The sequence below is a fragment of the Ornithodoros turicata genome, unplaced genomic scaffold, assembly GCF_037126465.1.
Source record: "Ornithodoros turicata isolate Travis unplaced genomic scaffold, ASM3712646v1 Chromosome23, whole genome shotgun sequence".
NCBI lineage: Eukaryota > Metazoa > Arthropoda > Arachnida > Ixodida > Argasidae > Ornithodoros > Ornithodoros turicata.
The window spans coordinates 2,666,212-2,678,296 of NW_026999342.1; the positions used below are offsets into that span (position 1 = coordinate 2,666,212).

General features: G+C 37.6%; 1 long non-coding RNA gene across 1 annotated transcript; it reads right to left on the reverse strand.

Moving 5' to 3' along the window:
* Positions 1-843: 843 nt before the first annotated feature.
* LOC135373280 (uncharacterized) lies at positions 844-2,396 on the reverse strand. Its single transcript, XR_010416398.1, has 7 exons — positions 2,378-2,396; positions 1,398-1,421; positions 1,270-1,296; positions 1,180-1,213; positions 1,101-1,124; positions 988-1,020; positions 844-936 (listed from the first exon to the last, which is right to left on the reverse strand). It is a non-coding gene; the product is annotated as an uncharacterized LOC135373280 (long non-coding RNA).
* Between the last annotated feature and the right edge of the window lie 9,689 nt (positions 2,397-12,085).

A 12,085-nucleotide genomic window follows, 5' to 3' on the forward strand; every position in this document is an offset into this window, starting at 1 on the left:
TGACGAAGCGCCTGCATCCACTCAGGGGAGCGATCGCGGTGTGATGTCAGCCGTGATCGGTCATCGACACGGCGGAGGTGGCGGAGGTCGGAGCGTTGTCTGCTGCGTACGTTTCTCGCAGTTTTTTCCGACAGACGCTTGCGCTTGGCAGCTCGGTGCAGGTGCTTACTCTTTCTTCTTCTTGGAGGTTAAGTGAGTTGTATGTAGGGGTTGCGAGAGAAACCGGTGGCGAGTTAGTTCTATGGGTGTCTGGTTCGTCACGTCTGGGACACAGCGTCTGGGACACCGTCACGTATTTTCCCTGCGGCGCGTGTGCGGAGGGTTGTCCGCGCGCTAATAACATGCAGAGACATGCAAAGAAGGGTCATACACAAAAAAGTACAAGTGAAAATATATTTATTAATGCCAATCAAGTTGAGATATATTTTTTAAAGCCAATTGTGCTGGGAATTGTGCCAATTGTGATGCCAATCAGGTGAAGGAGAAAAACCCAGCCGAAAAACCTTCACGACCTGTAACAGAAGAAACACAATACGCATAATAAAGAATATATACATTTATTATTCTCTAAATATTTCTCTTAATGTCTCCACGATAACACTTTTTACAAACTCTTTTGTTTCAGACCCTGAAAGAAAACATAAAATTAACGTCGTCACATTGCTTACCACACGATAACTCACGTTGGACACAACACTGACCTGAAAAAGCGGATATTGTTATTATATGAAACCACACTTGTATTTCAATAATGCATACAATGTTGTGGCGGCAGGCCCCAGTAATCTGTAAGGGAATCTAAATTAATATCAATTTATACATTTCATTAATACATACATTGTGGCGGCAGGCCCCAGTAATCTGTAAGTGAATCTAAATTAATATCAACTTATACGTTTCAATAATACATACGTTGCGGTGGCGGACTCCAATGATCTGAAAGAGAACCTCATTTATTATTGTAATTATGCTACAACTTTTACTCACATTCAGGCGTTGGCCCTGGTACAGGCGTGTAAGCTGAAAAAATATATTATCAATTAATAATACACACACACACAACTACACAACAACTATATACACAACACAATAATACATACATATCGGTGGCGGCGACTCTGGAGCTGAAACAAGAAATCAAATTTAAACACCTTTTTCATATTCTTTATAATTCTTTACCGTTTCGAAAAAAATGTCGGGCTCGAGCTAAATACTGAAAAAGACAATAGTCATGAGAAAAAAGAACTACGTTGCAAATCAAAAACTTACTGCTCTCATCCGACACTGGCGTGTAAGCTGAAAATATATTATCAATTAATAATACACAACGCACACAACTACACAACAACAACTATACACAAACACAACAACTATATACACAACACAATAATACATACATATCGGCGGCGGCGACTCTGGAGCTGAAACAAGAAATCAAATTTAAACACCGACCACCATAGTGGAGCTTTAATTACAAGTGCCAATAGATGTATGTGAACAGCAGAGAACCTGGAAAACCATGGGACACGAACACAAGAGGAAATAAAACCTATAACACTACATTGGTTAATCAAAACAACAGAGGAGGAGAATAATCTATCATTTTAACTATCATAAAATCGTCCCCGTGACTTAATCTAGTCGAACGCCATACAATTTTCATTCCAAGAGACACTACAAACCTTACTTTGTTTTATGAATCCAACACAGAAAATATATTAAAAATGAACTTCACCGCATAGCACGCCTCTAGCCAACAACCAGCTCTAATAATATCTGCCCTGGTTTGTTGAAGACGAGAGGCGTACGCCTGACAGTTATGAACATTTTCGAGCGCAATAGGGAAGATAAGTTCCAACGTTACACAATTAATCAATTTCTTATTAAGTAAACAGCATAGACATACGGAAATAGTGAGAAACAGAACGATCAACAGCTAATGGAGAACCAAAACCCATCACGTAAACAAGAGGTACACAAAGGATTAATAATTGAAAAAGAATCTATCAAAACGATAAATATACACGAATGAATAGCAGAGAAACAATTTGAACGGCACACCATCCACACGTAAACAACAGACAGGAAAATATTATTGAAATACAATCAACAGCTAATAGAGCCAAAATCCAACACGCAAACAAGAGGTACACAAAAGAAAATAATTGAAAAACAATCTAAAACGATAAACACGCACGGATGAACAGCAGAGAAACGCTTTGAACATGTAAACAACACACAGGAAAATAATAGCGACACAAACTATCAAACATTACAAATAGAAATGGAAATAATATATCTTTTGAACTATCATAAAATCATCCTTGCGACCTAACAATATACAATTTTCATCCTACTCAGGCACTATAAACATTACCTTGACAGAGGTATCCGAACACGCAGTACAGACAAGCTTTATATAGTACAACCAGACTGGAGCCAGGCGGGGTCACTCTCTCCCTCTATACAGCCCAAAGCAAATAATCTGTTGTCAATCTATGGGGTGGGGAAACCCTCTCTCTTTTTCACATTCTTTCCTCCAAAAGGAAATATTCTTAGGACCGGTGTACAGAGGCGAAATTTTTTATTGATCGCAAATAGACATTGGAATTATTCGATTCTCAAGAACACAATAAGAATTCTATCAAAAAAGAATAGCACGCAAAAAATCTAAGAATAGACTTTTATGCCAGTGCAAACGAGTTTTAGAGAAACATTATCTAAGCAAATGAGAAATATTATCGGCGCAAACAATACTCAACCAAAACGAGAAACGTTGCATTTTAATGTATTTCAAATCTGACACAACTATTATGCACACATTATTCTCTACTCACAAAATATCAATCGAGTGAACATCTGAAGCAAAGAGAGAAAGTTAAGTTTACTACGTGATAGAAACAATACTCATTCGAAACGAGATTCAAATTTAATTACAGCGTTTTATGACAACTTTGCAATAGTAATTTCTACACGCAGAAGCCACAAACAACTCATCCGAAATGCAAATTAATGTAAAAGCTTTCTATAGCGGAAATCAACGCACACAACTTAAAAATACATTCCCAACTAGTAGAATATTTTTATTAATATAATTGAGTGATCATCTGAAACAAAGTCAAAAGCAGTAATTAATTTAGGCAAACATTTTTCGTAACCACGCAGCGCAAATATACATCACAGAAACATGTCTTTCTCATTCAGGGCCCACTAGTGGAAACGAAGTGAGAGAGGGAAGCTGAGTTCCCATACACTTTCGTTAAGGTTACCCCCCAGGGAGTAGGGGAATCCAACAATGGTCTCGGTATACAAAGCCATAAACTGATTCCCGCAAGTCAAGCTAGGGAAGGAGGGTCTCGAGCTCTGTCTTGTACGTAGAATCATTGAAAGCACACGTTTTTTCCTTACACATCACATCTTTTTGTAAATTGAATTTCATAATTCTCACGACAGGTGGAACATTCTAAACCTGATAACATAATAAATAAGATTAGCACCGATATGATTTAATTAAGTGTCGAGGCACGCTACAGAACAGAACAGACAATTGCTATACATTGAAGAGATGGACGGATTTTGTACTCAGTACCATAGGTCATGGGAGGACCTGATAAAAAGCTGCTTCGAAAAGGAGGAGCCTCGAAACGATTCAATTATCACTGCATTTCAATACGTCCTAGACATGGTCGTATTCGGAGATATGGCGCAAATTATGGAATTCAAGATGCGAGAACTTGTATGCCGAATCTACAATAGTTATAAAAATATTTGCACGTCAACATCGGAAGGACCATTGGGGTTGATGGTGGAGTTTTTGAGGTTTGCTAACGAAGAATTGAAATACACTAGACCAAATGTAATTGTAATCATTGCAATGGGCATTGCATTAATCAAGAAAGCAATCAGATCAAATTATCATATCCAAGCAGTCTACATCGCAAGATTCATTACGGATTTGTTGAAATTACACCTAACGGTTGAAATGAAAAGTACATACAAAATCTTATCACGTGATATATTCCACCCTAGAACCTCTACACATTTATTTTATTCTACCAGTCAAGGATGTCGAATGAACAGAAGTTCAATATTGTCGTGCAAGGTCTGATGTATCATCACTTATTGAAACTCAACAAACATATCAATTGCGGTGGACCACCGGACGATTTTCATCTAATACTCTCTTGTACGCCATTCAAGAACCTTCATACAAAGAAAGGAAACATCAATAAGAGATTGTGCAAGTTCGTCGCAACAAAGTGCAAGTTGTTGAAGCAATACAAACACGGGACAACATATCACCTGCGTTAATCAACGGTGGATTCAAGCGCCCAATAATCAGAATAAACTACTTGATGTCTTCGGAATTCATCAATCAAGACAACAAACGCAAACTTCAGAGTTTGAAATAGAATTGTAATTTAGCGAAATAAACAAGTGTATAACTGAAATAATAAATGCATTCTTTGTCATCATTGTAATGTATTCTACACATCGCAACGAAAACAGCTTATGATTAGTTCGAAGATTGCTAAGGAGACACTATGTACAAGGATCTTCGCATGGAATCAGCGCTGGCAATCAAAGAGATTTTTACACGGCCTCACTCTATACAACACCGACACCGAAGGAAAGAATTGTAGAATAATCGCTAATAGAAATTTAGAGGCACGTTACATCAATCTTTGTTTACAAAGAGGATCACTAATATTTTGCCTATAACGACGTGGATGACCATTTCTTCGAGTTTTAAGTAAATTTAGTTAGAAAAATATTGGTAACTTTTACTATCCACGTCATGGAGAATTCACATTACGTTACAGAGTATATAGAAAATATCAATACACTCGATTAAATTCTTTGTCATCGTCAAAGAGTTCTTAAAACCTTCGCCTATCAAAGTGAGCCAGCTAAAGCTGCGAAATTACACTTTCTACAACTCAGTTCGTAAATTGCGAACAGTAGTTCAAACTTTTATTAAATATTTACTGATAGTCTCCACTGCTCCGGAATGTGATCTGATAAATTTTATCAATTAATGTACAAATAAATATCCTGTACAGAATGTGTGACTATATAGGCAGCTTTTTAATCTATATCTTAAAAAATTGTAAGAAAGAGTGTACAGTTTTGACTTTGAAAATTTAAACAAGAACCTTTGGTGTTGGAGTTTGCATTTTGATTCATTATGAGCTAAAATCTTCTAAAATTAATGTATGTCCTTCCCATTTGTGGTGCCTCATATGCCGTGACATAGTGAGTAGACTCATAGTTTTTCAGTATGGCTAATGAAAAAACCTCGGGTGCGTTCTGTGAATTGGAGCTACGTTTATGTGTGCTGCTTTGGTTAAGTTTGCAAAGGAATATTTACTTATTATAATTACATATCTTATGGATAGTGCTCATCTTCACTGTATAGTGGTTAAACATTTCTGATGACAATTGTGTGATTCGATTCTCCCAAAATCATTTTGGAACTGTGTACCGCATGTTATGATGATTAGAATTGTAGACTCCACTAGCGCATCATGCTTGTCCATCACTTGCATCGCGTCATTTGATAATAGATTCCTTTCAATATAGTATTGTCAACTGTCCAATCGTTTGAGAAAATATATACACTGTGCAATTTAATTCATAAAATAAGCTTTCGCAAAATATTAGTGATCCTCTTTGTAAACAAAGATTGATGTAACATGCCTCTAAATTTCTATTAGCGATTCTTCTACAATTCTTTCCTTCGGTGTCGGTGTTGTATAGAGTGTGGTCGTGTAAAAATCTATTTGATTGCCAGCGCTGATTCCATGCGAAGATCCTTGTACATAGTGTCTCCTTAGCAATCTTCGATCTAATCATAAGCTGTTTTCGTTGCGATGTGTAGAATACATTACAATGATGACAAAGAATACATTTATTATTTCAGTTATACACTTGTTTATTTCGCTAAATTACAATTCTATTCCAAACTCTGAAGTTTGCGTTTGTTGTCTTGATTGATGAATTCCGAAGACATCAAGTAGTTTATTCTGATTATTGGGCGCTTGAATCCAGCGTTGATTAACGCAGGTGATATGTTGTCGCCGTGTTTGTATTGCTTCAACAACTTGCACTTTGTTGCGACGAACTTGCACAATCTCTTATGGATGTTTCCTTTCTTTGTATGAAGGTTCTTGAATGGCGTACAAGAGAGTATTAGATGAAAATCGTCCGGTGGTCCACCGCAATTGATATGTTTGTTGAGTTTCAATAAGTGATGATACATCAGACCTTGCACGACAATATTGAACTTCTGTTCATTCGACATCCTTGACTGGTAGAATAAAATAAATGTGTAGAGGTTCTAGGGTGGAATATATCACGTGATAAGATTTTGTATGTACTTTCCATTTCAACCGTTAGGTGTAATTTCAACAAATCCGTAATGAATCGTGCGATGTAGACTGCTTGTATATGATAATTTGATCTGATTGCTTTCTTGATTAATGCAATGCCCATTGCAATGATTACAATTACGCTTGGTCTAGTGTATTTCAATTCTTCGTTAGCAAACCTCAAAAACTCCACCATCAACCCCAATGGTCCTTCCGATGTTGACGTGCAAATATTTTTATAACTATTGTAGATTCGGCATACAAGTTCTCACATCTTGAATTCCATAATTTGCGCCATATCTCCGAATACGACCATGTCTAGGACGTATTGAAATGGAGCGATAATTGAATCGTTTCGAGGCTCCTCCTTTTCGAAGCAGCTTTTTATCAGGTCCTCCCATGACCTATGGTACTGAGTACAAAATCCGTCCATCTCTTCAATGTATAGCAATTGTCTGTTCTGTTCTGTAGTGTGCCTCGACACTTAATTAAATCATATCGGTGCTAATTTTATTTATTATGTTATCAGGTTTAGAATGTTCCACCTGTCGTGAGAATTATGAAATTCAATTTACAAAAAGATGTGATGTGTAAGGAAAAAACGTGTGCTTTCAATGATTCTACGTACAAGACAGAGCTCGAGACCCTCCTTCCCTAACTTGACTTGCGGGAATCAGTTTATGGCTTTGTATACCGAGACCATTGTTGGATTCCCCTACTCCCTGGGGGGTAACCTTAACGAAAGTGTATGGGAACTCAGCTTCCCTCTCTCACTTCGTTTCCACTAGTGGGCCCTGAATGAGAAAGACATGTTTCTGTGATGTATATTTGCGCTGCGTGGTTACGAAAAATATTCGCCTAAATTAATTACTGCTTTTGACTTTGTTTCAGATGATCACTCAATTATATTATTCTACTAGTTGGGTATGTATTTTTAAGTTGTGTGCGTTGATTTCCGCTGTAGACAGCTTTTACATTAATTTGCATTTCGGATCAGTTGTTTGTGGCTTCTGTGTGTAGAAATTACTATTGCAAAGTTGTCATAAAACGCTGTAATTAAATTTGAATCTCGTTTCGAATGAGTATTGTTTCTATCACGTAGTAAACTTAACTTTCTCTCTTTGCTTCAGATGTTCACTCGATTGATATTTTGTGAGTAGAGAATAATGTGTGCATAATAGTTGTGTCAGATTTGAAATACATTGAAATGCAACGTTTCTCGTTTTGGTTGAGTATTGTTTGCGCCGATAATATTTCTCATTTGCTTAGATAATGTTTCTCTAAAACCAGTTTACACTGGCATAAAAGTATATTCTTAGATTTTTTGCGTTCTATTGTTTTTTGATAGAATTCTTATTGTGTTCTTGAGAATCGAATAATTCCAATGTCTATTTGCGATCAATAAAAAATTTCGCCTCTGTACACCTGTCCTAAGAATATTTCCTTTTGGAGGAAAGAATGTGAAAAAGAGAGAGGGTTTCCCCACTCCATAGATTGGCAACAGATTCTTCGCATTGGGCTGTATAGAGGGAGAGAGTGACCCCGCCGTTTCCCCCTCTCAAGTCGAATCCACTAGTGGGTCCTGAATGAAAAAGACGTGTTTCTGTGATGTATTTGCGCGCGTGGTTAGGAAAATGTTTGCCTAAATTAATTACTGCTTTGACTTTGTTTCAGATGACCACTCGATTGATATTAATTAAAAAATATTCTACTAGATGGGAATGTATTTTTTTAGCTGTGTGCATTGATTTTCACTGTAGCAAACACATTAATTTGCATTTCAGATGAGTTATTTGTGGCTTCTGCGTGTAGAAATTACTATTGCAAAGTTGTCGTAAAACAATGTAATTAAATTTGATTCTCGTTTTTCGAATGAGTATTGTTTCTATCATTGAATAAATTTGACTTTCTCTTTTTGCTTCAGATGTTCACTCGATTGATATTTTGTGAGTAGAGAATAATGTGTGCATAATAGTTGTGTCAGATTTGAAATACATTAAAATGCAACGTTTCTCGTTTTGGTTGAGTATTGTTTGCGCCGATAATATTTCTCATTTGCTTAGATAATGTTTCTCTAAAACCAGTTTACACTGGCATAAAAGTATATTCTTAGATTTTTTGCGTTCTATTGTTTTTTGATAGAATTCCTATTGTGTTCTTGAGAATCGAATAATTCCAATGTCTATTTGCGATCAATAAAAAATTTCGCCTCTGTACATCGGTCCTAAGAATATTTCCTTTTGGAGGAAAGAATGTGAAAAAGAGAGAGGGTTTCCCCACCCCATAGATTGACAACAGATTATTTGCTTTGGGCTGTATAGAGGGAGAGAGTGACCCCGCCTGGCTCCAGTCTGGTTGTACTATATAAAGCTTGTCTGTACTGCGTGTTCGGATACCTCTGTCAAGGTAATGTTTATAGTGCCTGAGTAGGATGAAAATTGTATATTGTTAGGTCGCAAGGATGATTTTATGATAGTTCAAAAGATATATTATTTCCATTTCTATTTGTAATGTTTGATAGTTTGTGTCGCTATTATTTTCCTGTGTGTTGTTTACATGTTCAAAGCGTTTCTCTGCTGTTCATCCGTGCGTGTTTATCGTTTTAGATTGTTTTTCAATTATTTTCTTTTGTGTACCTCTTGTTTGCGTGTTGGATTTTGGCTCTATTAGCTGTTGATTGTATTTCAATAATATTTTCCTGTCTGTTGTTTACGTGTGGATGGTGTGCCGTTCAAATTGTTTCTCTGCTATTCATTCGTGTATATTTATCGTTTTGATAGATTCTTTTTCAATTATTAATCCTTTGTGTACCTCTTGTTTACGTGATGGGTTTTGGTTCTCCATTAGCTGTTGATCGTTCTGTTTCTCACTATTTCCGTATGTCTATGCTGTTTACTTAATAAGAAATTGATTAATTGTGTAACGTTGGAACTTATCTTCCCTATTGCGCTCGAAAATGTTCATGACTGTCAGGCGTACGCCTCTCGTCTTCAACAAATCAGGGCAGATATTATTGGAGCTGGTTGTTGGCTAGAGGCGTGCTATGCGGTGAAGTTCATTTTTAATATATTTTCTGTGTTGGATTCATAAAACAAAGTAAGGTTTGTAGTGTCTCTTGGAATGAAAATTGTATGGCGTTCGACTAGATTAAGTCACGGGGATGATTTTATGATTGTAAAAATGATAGATTATTCTCCCCCTCTGTTGTTTTGATTAACCAATGTAGTGTTATAGATTTTATTTCCTCTTGTGTTCGTGTCCCATGGTTTTCCAGGTTCTCTGCTGTTCACATACATCTATTGGCACTTGTAATTAAAGCTCCACTATGGTGGTCGGTGTTTAAATTTGATTTCTTGTTTCAGCTCCAGAGTCGCCGCCGCCGATATGTATGTATTATTGTGTTGTGTATATAGTTGTTGTGTAGTTGTGTTTGTGTATAATTGTTGTTGTGTAGTTGTGTGTGTTGTGTATTATTAATTGATAATATCTTTTCAGCTTACACGCCAGTGTCGGATGAGAGCAGTAAGTTTTTGATTTGCAATGTAGTTCTTTTTCTCATGACTATTGTCTTTTTCAGTATTTAGCTCGAGCCCGACATTTTTGCAAAACGGTAAAGAATTATAAAGAATATAAAAAATGTGTTTAAATTTGATTTCTTGTTTCAGCTCCAGAGTCGCCGCCACCGATATGTATGTATTATTGTGTTGTGTATATAGTTGTTGTGTAGTTGTGTGTGTGTGTGTGTATTACTAATTGATAATATCTTTTTTCAGCTTACACGCCTGTACCAGGGCCAACGCGTGAATGTGAGTAAAAGTTGTAGCATAATTACAATAATAAATGAGGTTCTCTTTCAGATCATTGGAGTCCGCCACCGCAACGTATGTGTTATTGAAATGTATAAGTTAATATTAATTTAGATTCATTTCTAGATTACTGGGGTCCGTCGCCACAATGTATGTATTAATGAAATGTATAAATTGATATTAATTTAGATTCACTTACAGATTACTGGGGTCTGCCGCCACAACATTGTATGTATTATTGAAATACAAGTGTGGTTTCATATAATAACAATATCCGCTTTTTCAGGTCAGTGTTGTGTCCAACGTGAGTTATCGTGTGGTAAGCAATGTGACGACGTTAATTTTATGTTTTCTTTCAGGGTCTGAAACAAAAGAGTTTGTAAAAAGTGTTATCGTGGAGACATTAAGAGAAATATTTAGAGAATAATAAATGTATATATTCTTTATTATGTGTATTGTGTTTCTTCTGTTACAGGTCGTGAAGGTTTTTCGGCTGGGTTTTTCTCCTTCACCTGATTGGCATCACAATTGGCACAATTCCCAGCACAATCGGCTTTAATAAATATATCTCAACTTGATTGGCATTAATAAATATATTTTCCCTTGTACTTTTTTGTGTATGACCCTTCTTTGCATGTATCTGCATGTTATAAGCGCGCCGACAACACTCCGCACACGCGCCGCGCAGGGAAAATACGCGACGGTGTCCCAGACGCTGTGGGGTTCGAACCAGACACCCATAGAACTAACTCGCCACCGGTTTCTCTCGCAACCCCTACATACTACATAAGTGAGGTCCATGGCTTGCTTTGCCGTTTGCATTGCTCGCTCGCGTCAGGCAGATTTAGCGACGGAGCAAGACATCGCTTCAAATAGATTCATAAGTCGGCGCCAACGGATTTCACGAAGCTCGGTGGTGACTCGTAATCAGTCTCATTGAAATGTAGACTGCATATTCGGAGTTCAGTGCCAGGTTGAACAACCTCGCGTTGAATCAAGGCCAGCCACCTACTTGCTGGCTGATTTGTGGAACCTGATGCATGTGAAAGCCGCTTGTCCTTTTTGTTTTCGTTTGGGCAGGTTTGAACTCCACACGGCATCACAGCAGGCCTCAGTAAAGCACACACCTGTGTAACACACGTGTACGGGCAATTATACAGGCTCTATGCTCTACCTTGATTAAATGGAGCGAAAACGAGAGGCGCATCAAGACACAAAGAGCCACATACGAGACGCCGATGCCGACGGACATGCGGTACCTACTCTCTTCTCGTAGACGCACGCAATGATGATAAAAGAACCACCTTAACGTGCCATCGGTAAACAGATACCATGTTCAAAACGTTTATTTTCCTGTCTGATATCTTAGAATGAAATGCAGTGAACAATTACAGCACATCGCTCTGCCGAGAGCAGAGAAATTTTTCGCAGCGAATGAGGCGCACCGCCGGTGTGACGTCACAGGACTGGAGGAGCGGCCTGGAGATGGTGCCCGGAAACCTCCCGCCGCGGCAGCGTTTTTAACAATTAAATTGCGTTGTAGTGGGACTTTATTGAGCCGAAATATTTTTCGTGTATGCTTTTCATGGGCCATTTCACGAAATAAGAGCGGTTTTTATACAGCCTGAATACCGTTTCCATGCTCCTTTAAGGAGTCGACGTTATTTATTATTATTATTTTTTAATTTGCTTGGGTTACTTGCATTAAGTTGAACGGAGTGACTCTACTGTCATAAAAGTTTAGGGTATGATACGTCTTCCGATGCGTAGTTAAGACCCTGGAAAGGCGTATTTTTTTGTTTTATCGTAATTACAAACCCCTAACTTTGTCTTGGGCAACCCTGTAGAATTTACTGTGCAACGCATGTTCGATTCGTGCGAACGTTATACGTAAACTATGCTGCCTCA